Here is a 9990-nt window from a genome sequence, read left to right on the forward strand (position 1 = left end):
ATTCATGTTCACCGATTTGACTCAAATTCTCATATTTGATTTATAACATACTAAACGTATATCCAAATTACAAAAAGTCTAAAATAAACAATTAACAAGCATGACAAAAAAGTTTTTTTTCTTAATATAAATTATGGATGACGATTACAACCCTTTGCGAACCATGAATTTTATCTTTTTTTCTTCAATATGCACAACTTCTTTATGTCAATATCTGAATGTTGACGAACTATGAAGATTAGTTGCTAAAAATACTTACTACTGGCACAAGTATGATTGTGACTTTAACACAACAGTTGCCCGTAGTTTTTATTCGTTTGTATTGGGAAACGTCTACTAGAGATGCTAAAATTGCGATTGCGTGCGGAACCAGGTCTTCTTATCTTCAGAAGTCAATAATTGTAACAAATGTATTTCATATGCAAAATAATATGAAAACCAAGTTCCACGAGAAAGGCACATTTAAAAATTGAAGAAATAAATCGCCGAAAATCAAAGATATTAATCATTTTAGATTTGAACCAGTATTTATGGCTCCTCAAAATTAGGTTTAAACATAAAAGTATAGAAAGTAGATGGCCCTGTTGTAGTATTGAACTCACCACGAGTTTTTTCGTTTGATCCATTGTTCTAAGAAAAAGATTGATTTGAGCAGTTACTTTTTTGTTCGTTCTTTCTCGTTTTAAAATACCAAAAAATAGTAAATAGCATCGTAAAGAATACGTCATTGAGTTCATTTAATACTACCTCTTTTATAATTGTTATGCAAATGTTAAACGAGTTAAATGAACCTTTTGTTCTTTTTTCGATGCAGCTAGTTTTACAACAATTCTGTTCCAATTGAATGCATTATATTTGTCTTACAATTTACTTTTGACCTTTGCATCCTTATATGTTGTTCTCATATTTAGCTTACCTTAACCAAATGCTTGACAACGAATTGGATCGACAAGTTTTGATTAACAACGAAAGCAAGTAAACCCATTGTATGTTTTGTCAAAATTCACAAATAGTCTTTTGATAGAATTACCAAAATACTTATTGTTTATTTTAAAACAACGTTTCTTAAAACTTAAGGTGGTACCAAACACCTTGACTAAAGTTAATTCGGCTCGTTTAATTTTCGTAAAATTTTGACAAAATATTTACTTTGACCCTTTGACAAAAATAAAAAAATTTCAAAAACTAGAACCACACACTTTATCGGAAAAATCTCATTGGATATATAGCAGTTTGACAAACACTAATTTTGAGAAGCTTTTTTTTCCCTTAACAATAGATCGTGATTAAAACGTTCAGCTGATTTTTACAGAGTTATCTACCTGTAGTGTTATGTACCACCTTAAGGAATAAAATCACTATATTCATAACCCTTGCTTTCTATCTTAAATTCTGCAATTTCAAGCATTCATAGCTATTTTGTCTTAATTTCAAAGAAAGTGACAGTCATTTCATGTTAAAACTGTACCTCACCCTGACTTATGCTGAAAATATTCAACATACCTTTAATGCCACATCTGAGCGCACTTGTTCCCGGAAGTCTGTTAGTGCCCATTTTAATATCATATAAATTTGTATTATAAATAAAAAAAATCAACAAGGGTTCCAAGGTGATCCCAAAATGAACGGGTCCAAATTAGTCCTTATAGCTATATTTAGTATTTTAGAATGTTATAATTTTGTTTATCATATCAGAAGTCAGATTATCCAACTATTTCATTTTTTCGATTTAACATCAATTTGTTCAGAGAGTTAAGCATGTATGTGCCACTGATGTAGTCTTATGTAGACGAGCCGAGCGTCTGAAGTAACAAACTATAAGCCTGGTATCTTTAATGAGTTTTGTTAACCTATTTTTTTTCTATAAACACAGTTTTCTTCATGCTCCTGTTATTCTCAATTAAATGAAGATTTTTAAGGGCAGATAATTTAATTAGTTTGTATAACCAATTCGTTGAATAATGCATTATATATATCAAGAAAAAGCCGATATCATTCCATATGATGTCTTGGATACTTGCCAAAACTTTGAAATGACATACTCACGGAAGTGTGAGTACATACATCCTATAAAAATTAGTTGATCACGTCCGTAGGACATGTGCGGTTGTGTTATTTTTTTATACTTCAGTACGAAACACATTGTTCATGATAACAATCGCATCGCACTCCATCATGTAGGATGTACATATTATAAAATACAAGTAACACGTCACCTAACTTACTTCATTGTTTAGTATAGAGTAGTTGTGGCTAATAAGTACCAATTTTGAAATTAAGTTGTATTAAAGATAATTACCCGAAAATTGAGTAAATTCTATAAGACGTAATATGAGAAACATGGAGGTTCCTCTTCTAATGACATTTATCCATGTTACTAAAATAATTTTTTGAAACATCTCCATGAAAAATCAATTCAACAACTTCCGGCCTAAAATGTGCTGAATTAAAGTAGATTGTGTATTGTTTGATCGAATCATATTTTAGACGAAAACTTTTTCACACAATTATCTAAAAGGTGGGCTCTACAATGTTGGGTGACCGAGACGAATGGCGGAAAATTTAGACTGCCACTAAAACTTAGGGTAAGGATAAAAATTTGCTTTTGCATCATTTCTTTAACATGCAGACGGCGTTGTACTATCCCTTCGTCACGTATCATAATAACCGGACGAGGGTATAAACACATCCCGAACGGACAACCCACTCTATCATTGATTTTACTACAGGCGTGAGAAGTCCAGGTGCCTATATTTGTATACTCCAATATTAATATAAAGAGATGTGGTATGATTGCCAATGAGACAACTATTCACCAAATTTCAAATACAGTAGATGTTATCAATTATAGGCAACCGTACGGCCTTCGACAATGAGAAAAACCCATATCGTATAGTCGGCTATATAAGGCCTCGACATGAAAAATATGAAACAATTCAATTGAGAAATCTAACGGCCTAATTTATAATAAAACAATTTTCAAAACACAAATATGACATACATGAACCAACGACAACCACGAAACTACAGGCTACTGACTTGGGATAGGCACATAAAGAATGTGAGCGTGCAACCCTCCCCTAACCTTGGACAGTGGTATAATAGCACAACATATGAACAAACTATAAAAATCAGTTGAAAAAGGCTCAACTCTTCAGATCGATACAAAACAGAAAAACATCAGACCGGACGTGGCAGGTATTTATCCATCCCTCATCCCTAACAACAACAAAAAAACACTAAGTACAGATCTGAGAGTACTCGCAGTTACTGACAGCTAGTTCAAAGCCAATAACAACTAATAAACTAATAAAAAAATCAAGTATCTAAGACTAAAATATCAATCAGTACACATCCAACATCCAATGGATTTAGTGTAAAGACGTCACTAACAGTCAGAGAAAAATATGACCTTGTGCAATGCAAAAATGTAAGTATCGACAGATTGTAGTACCGTGAAATAATAATGTTATGTATGGTTTTAATTTGCTGATACCAAAATCAATATTTATACCAATAAAAACAATATTCAAAGATTTAATTACAGTGTTGAATTGGTAACCTTTAATAATAAGTTTATTTAAAGGATTGATAAGTTTACCAAGATCGTATCTAAATTTCCGGGCTCGGTTAACAACATCATCGTAATGTTTTCTACAGGTACAGCCAAACTTGTAAACCAAATCTTTGTATGAATGGAAGAATTTAGCCATGCAACGAAATCCCTGAATTAATAATTTATAAGTGATAGATAGATTCCAAATCAACCATTAGGGCATTAGGGTTATTTTTTTTGTGTAATTATATAATTCTCCTTTATTGAAGTAAAAAAGAAAAAAAAGGAGTATATATATGTCATCAGTTTTGCTTTTAGATTTTTTAGATTTGTTCAATCGAAGACACAAAATGAACAGTAGTAGTAGAAATCGTGCGGTTTTTTTTTTTTCTGTCCAGAATGAACTGTTTTTGATAACTCAATAGTCACAGATGAAGTATTATCATAGGGAATATTGCCATATGAGCCTATTGGTTTTCGTCATTATCTTTTTTTCAATAGAATCGTATTACACTTAATAATTCAAGAAGTTTCGTATACCAAGAAAACAAGTTAATAAAGGGTTCTTCTTTTAGTATTACTTTTTAGCCAATTCGTATTGCACAATCTATATTTTTTTTTGTAGTGTTTTGTGCATTAAATCGTCTTTTTGTCGTTTATTTTTGCTTTTTTGCCATGAAGTTCTCAGTTTTTCTTTGACTTATGAGTTTTGAATGACTTGTACCCTTAATTACTTCCGCCTCTTTTTTTTAAAACCTATTGACAATGATTATAATAAACGCGTATGTTTGGAAAAAGAAGGGTCTATGTGTTCGCTTATCTTTTTCGTTATTTTATCTCGTTATTATTTTTTTTCTGCAAAAATTGCTACATCATGTATTTTCTTACTCTTATTAAGCCGTTGCAAAATAAAATCTGTTTCGAACAATAGTGACCTATATTAATGATTTCATTATCAACATTAGGAATATATTGAGATTGCTTTAATTTACACAGACCATTCTTTTTTAATTTTTATAGCGTTTACTTTTATAAAGATGTGGTTGAGTCTTTTTTAATATCAATTACTAAACGTGTGTATTGTTTGGTGAAAAAAGAATGTTAGAGGGAATGTTTAATCGTCTGAGGGAAAAATGCATATAATACAAAAATCTTAACATGTATACAATAACAGGGAACATAATGATCAGATCTCAGGTATACTCCAAAAAAACAAGAAAATATCTATATACACTGGCACCTTTGAATTATCGTTCCAAACGGAACACTTGGAAAAAATGTTCCCACTAATTAGACTGTACTTTCACCAATGACAATGGACAAAAATGCATGGATGTACATATATATATATATCCCTTGGTTGTTTATTTATACTTCTAAAATGTAGTAATACATTTGGTATGTATTTATACATTATTTATATTATGTGCATGTTTGCGAATAAACATTTACCCACATTTTTTTCAACATATTCTATCCAAGGAAAACAGTCGGGTTGTTTGATTCTTTGATTGAAGTTTGAATCTAGTATTAATAAAGAAAAAAGAAAAACAGATTTTATTTCAAAATAATCCGTACAAAAGGGGAACAGAAGATTTACAAGAAAACAGTAACCAAAGAACAGAGGGAATTTTTTTCTGATTGATAGAATGACAAAATTATACACATTTATATTAATATTAATCATTAATTTACACTTTGTTGTAGTCAATGGATAACACGTATAGTTGATGTATTTCCCTCGGTTTGAGTTTGTAACCCGGATTTGTTTTCTCTTAATCGATTTATGACTTTTGAACAGCGGTATACTATTGTTGCCTTTATTTATACATACATATTGTATGTAGAAATTAATAGTCAAACCAATTATTAAGGGAAATGATGTCATAAAATTTTACTTACACATCATAACATCCTAGTATAATATCAAGAAGAACTTTCCCATTTCATTTTACTGACTAAAACATTTTAGCTCACCGGGGCTCGAAGGACCGCATGTGAGCTTATGACATCCCTTGGCGTCCGTCATCGTCCGTCGTCTGTCGTCGTTGTCGTCGTCGTCGGTGTAAACTATTTCAAGAACCTTCTTCTCTGATACTACTGGGCCAAATACATTCAAACTTAAACTAAACGGATCCAAATTAGTCCTTATAGCTATATTTAGTATTTTAGAATGTTATAATTTTGTTTTATCATATCAGAAGTCAGATTATCCAACTATTTCATTTTTTCGATTTTAAATCACGACGAGAACATCAATTTGTTCAGAGAGTTAAGCATGTATGTGTCACTGATGTAGTCTTATGTAGACGAGCCGAGCGTCTGAAGTAACAAACTATAAGCCTGGTATCTTTAATGAGTTTTGTTAACCTATTTTTTTCTATAAATACAGTTTTCTTTATGCTCCTGTTATTCTCAATTAAATGAAGATTTTTAAGGGCAGATAGTTTAATTAGTTTGTATAACCAATTCGTTGAATAATGCATTATATATATCAAGAAAAAGCCGATATCATTCCATATGATGTCTTGGATACTTGCCAAAACTTTTAAATGACATACTCACGGAAGTGTGAGTACATACATCCTATAAAAATTAGTTGATCACGTCCGTAGGACATGTGCGGTTGTGTTATTTTTTTATACTTCAGTACGAAACACATTGTTCATGATAACAATCGCATCGCACCCCATCATATAGGATGTAGATATTATAAAATACAAGTAACACGTCACCTAACTTACTTCATTGTTTAGTATAGAGTAGTTGTGGCTAATAAGTACCAATTTTTAAATTAAGTTGTATTAAAGATAATTACCAGAAAATTGAGTAAATTCTATAAGACGTAATATGAGAAACATGGAGGTTCCTCTTCTAATGACATTTATCCATGTTACTAAAATAATTTTTTGAAACATCTCCATGAAAAATCAATTTAACAACTTCCGGCCTAAAATGTGCTGAATTAAAGTAGATTGTGTATTGTTTGATCGAATCATATTTTAAACGAAAATTTTTTCACACAATTATCTAAAAGGTGGGCTCTACAATGTTGGGTGACCGAGACGAATGGCGGAAAATTTAGACTGCCACTAAAAATTAGGGTAAGGATAAAAATTTGCTTTTGCATCATTTCTTTAGCATGCAGACGGCGTTGTACTATCCCTTCGTCACGTATCATAATCACCGGACGAGGGTATAAACACATCCCGAACGGACAACCCACTCTATCATTGATTTTACTACAGGCGTGAGAAGTCCAGGTGCCAATATTTGTATACTCCAATATTAATATAAAGAGATGTGGTATGATTGCCAATGAGACAACTATTCACCAAATTTCAAATACAGTAGATGTTATCAACCGTACGGCCTTCGACAATGAGAAAAACCCATATCGTATAGTCGGCTATATAAGGCCTCGACATGAAAAATATGAAACAATTCAATTGAGAAATCTAACGGCCTAATTTATAATAAAACAATTTTCAAAACACAAATATGACATACATGAACCAACGACAACCACGAAACTACAGGCTACTGACTTGGGATAGGCTCATAAAGAATGTGAGCGCGCAACCCTCCCCTAACCTTGGACAGTGGTATAATAGCACAACATAAGAACAAACTATAAAAATCAGTTGAAAAAGGCTCAACTCTTCAGATCGATACAAAACAGAAAAACATCAGACCGGACGTGGCAGGTATTTATCCATCCCTCATCCCTAACAACAACAAAAAAACACTAAGTACAGATCTGAGAGTACTCGCAGTTACTGAAAGCTAGTTCAAAGCCAATAACAACTAATAAACTAATAAAAAAATCAAGTATCTAAGACTAAAATATCAATCAGTACACATCCAACATCCAATGGATTTAGTGTAAAGACGTCACTAACAGTCAGAGAAAAATATGACCTTGTGCAATGCAAAAATGTAAGTATCGACAGATTGTAGTACCGTGAAATAATAATGTTATGTATGGTTTTAATTTGCTGATACCAAAATCAATATTTATACCAATAAAAACAATATTCAAAGATTTAATTACAGTGTTGAATTGGTAACCTTTAAGAATAAGTTTATTTAAAGGATTGATAAGTTTACCAAGATCGTATCTAAATTTCCGGGCTCGGTTAACAACATCATCGTAATGTTTTCTACAGGTACAGCCAAACTTGTAAACCAAATCTTTGTATGAATGGAAGAATTTAGCCATGCAACGAAATCCCTGAATTAATAATTTATAAGTAATAGATAGATTCCAAATCAACCATTAGGGCATTAGGGTTATTTTTTGTGTAATTATATAATTCTCCTTTATTGTGGTAAAAAAGAAAAAAAAGGAGTATATATATGTCATCAGTTTTGCTTTTAGATTTTTTAGATTTGTTCAATCGAAGACACAAAATGAACAGTAGTAGTAGAAATCGTGCGGTTTTTTTTCTGTCCAAAATAAACTGTTTTTGATAACTCAGTAGTCACAGATGAAGTATTATCATAGGGAATATTGCCATATGAGCCTATTTGTTTTCGTTATTATCTTTTTTTCAATAGAATCGTATTACACTTAATAATTCAAGAAGTTTCGTATACCAAGAAAACAAGTTAATAAAGGGTTCTTCTTTTAGTATTGCTATTTAGCCAATTCGTATTGCTCAATCTATATTTTTTTTTTGTAGTGTTTTGTGCATTAAATCGTCTTTTTGTCGTTTATTTTTGCTTTTTTGCCATGAAGTTCTCAGTTTTTCTTTGACTTATGAGTTTTGAATGACTTGTACCCTTAGTAACTTCCGCCTCTTTTTTTTAAAACCTATTGACAATGATTATAATAAACGCGTATGTTTGGAAAAAGAAGGGTTTATGTGTTCGCTTATCTTTTTCGTTATTTTATCTCGTTATTATTTTTTTTCTGCAAAAATTGCTACATCATGTATATCGGATATGTTCCTTATGTCGTAACTACAGTACCCTTCCCTTTTCACGAATGTGACTTACCGAATTAGACTATTTACCGGATTTGTAATAACATGGGCAACTCGACGGGTGCCACATGTGGAGCAGGATCTGCTTACCCTTCCGGAGCACCTGAGATCACCCCCAGTTTTTGGTGGGGTTCGTGTTGCTTAGTCTTTAGTTTTCTATGTTGTGTCATCTGTACTATTATTTGTCTGTTTGTCTTTTTATTTTTGGCCATGACGTTGTCAGTTTGTTTTCGATCTATGAGTTTGACCGTCCCTCTGGTATCTTTCGTCCCTCTTTTCTTACTCTTATTAAGCCGTTGCAAAATAAAATCTGTTTCGAACAATAGTGACCTATATTAATGATTTCATAATCAACATTAGGAATATATTGTGATTGCTTTAATTTACACAGATCATTCTTTTTTAATTTTTATAGCGTTTACTTTTATAAAGATGTGGTTGAGTCTTTTTTAATATCAATTACTAAACGTGTGTATTGTTTGGTGAAAAAAGAATGTTAGAGGGAATGTTTAATCGTCTGAGGGAAAAATGCATATAATACAAAAATCTTAACATGTATACAATAACAGGGAACATAATGATCAGATCTCAGGTATACTCCAAAAAACAAGAAAATATCTATATACACTGGCACCTTTGAATTATCGTTCCAAACGGAACACTTGGAAAAAATGTTCCCACTAATTAGACTGTACTTTCACCAATGACAAAGGACAAATATGCATGGATGTACATATATATATATCCCTTGGTTGTTTATTTATACTTCTAAAATGTAGTAATACATTTGGTATGTATTTATACATTATTTATATTATGTGCATGTTTGCGAATAAACATTAACCCACATTTTTTTCAACATATTCTATCCAAGGAAAACAGTCGGGTTGTCTGATTCTTTGATTGAAGTATGAATCTAGTACTAATAAAGAAAAAAGAAAAACAGATTTTATTTCAAAATAATCCGTACAAAAGGGGAACAGAAGATTTACAAGAAAACAGTAACCAAAGAACAGAGGGAATTTTTTTCTGATTGATAGAATGACAAAATTACACACATTTATATTAATATTAATCATTAATTTACACTTTGTTGTAGTCAATGGATAACACGTATAGTTGATGTATTCCCCTCGGTTTGAGTTTGTAACCCGGATTTGTTTTCTCTTAATCGATTTATGACTTTTGAACAGCGGTATACTATTGTTGCTTTTATTTATACATACATATTGTATGTAGAAATTAATAGTCAAACCAATTATTAAGGGAAATGATGTCATAAAATTTTACTTACACATCATAACATCCTAGTTTAATATCAAGAAGAACTTTCCCATTTCATTTTACTGACTAAAACATTTTAGCTCACCGGGGCCCGAAGGACCGCATGTGAGCTTATGACATCCCTTGGCGCCGTCATCGTCCGTCGTCTGTCGTCGTTGTCGT

This window comes from Mytilus californianus, unplaced genomic scaffold, assembly GCF_021869535.1.
Source record: "Mytilus californianus isolate M0D057914Y unplaced genomic scaffold, xbMytCali1.0.p SCAF_4, whole genome shotgun sequence".
Taxonomy (NCBI): domain Eukaryota; kingdom Metazoa; phylum Mollusca; class Bivalvia; order Mytilida; family Mytilidae; genus Mytilus; species Mytilus californianus.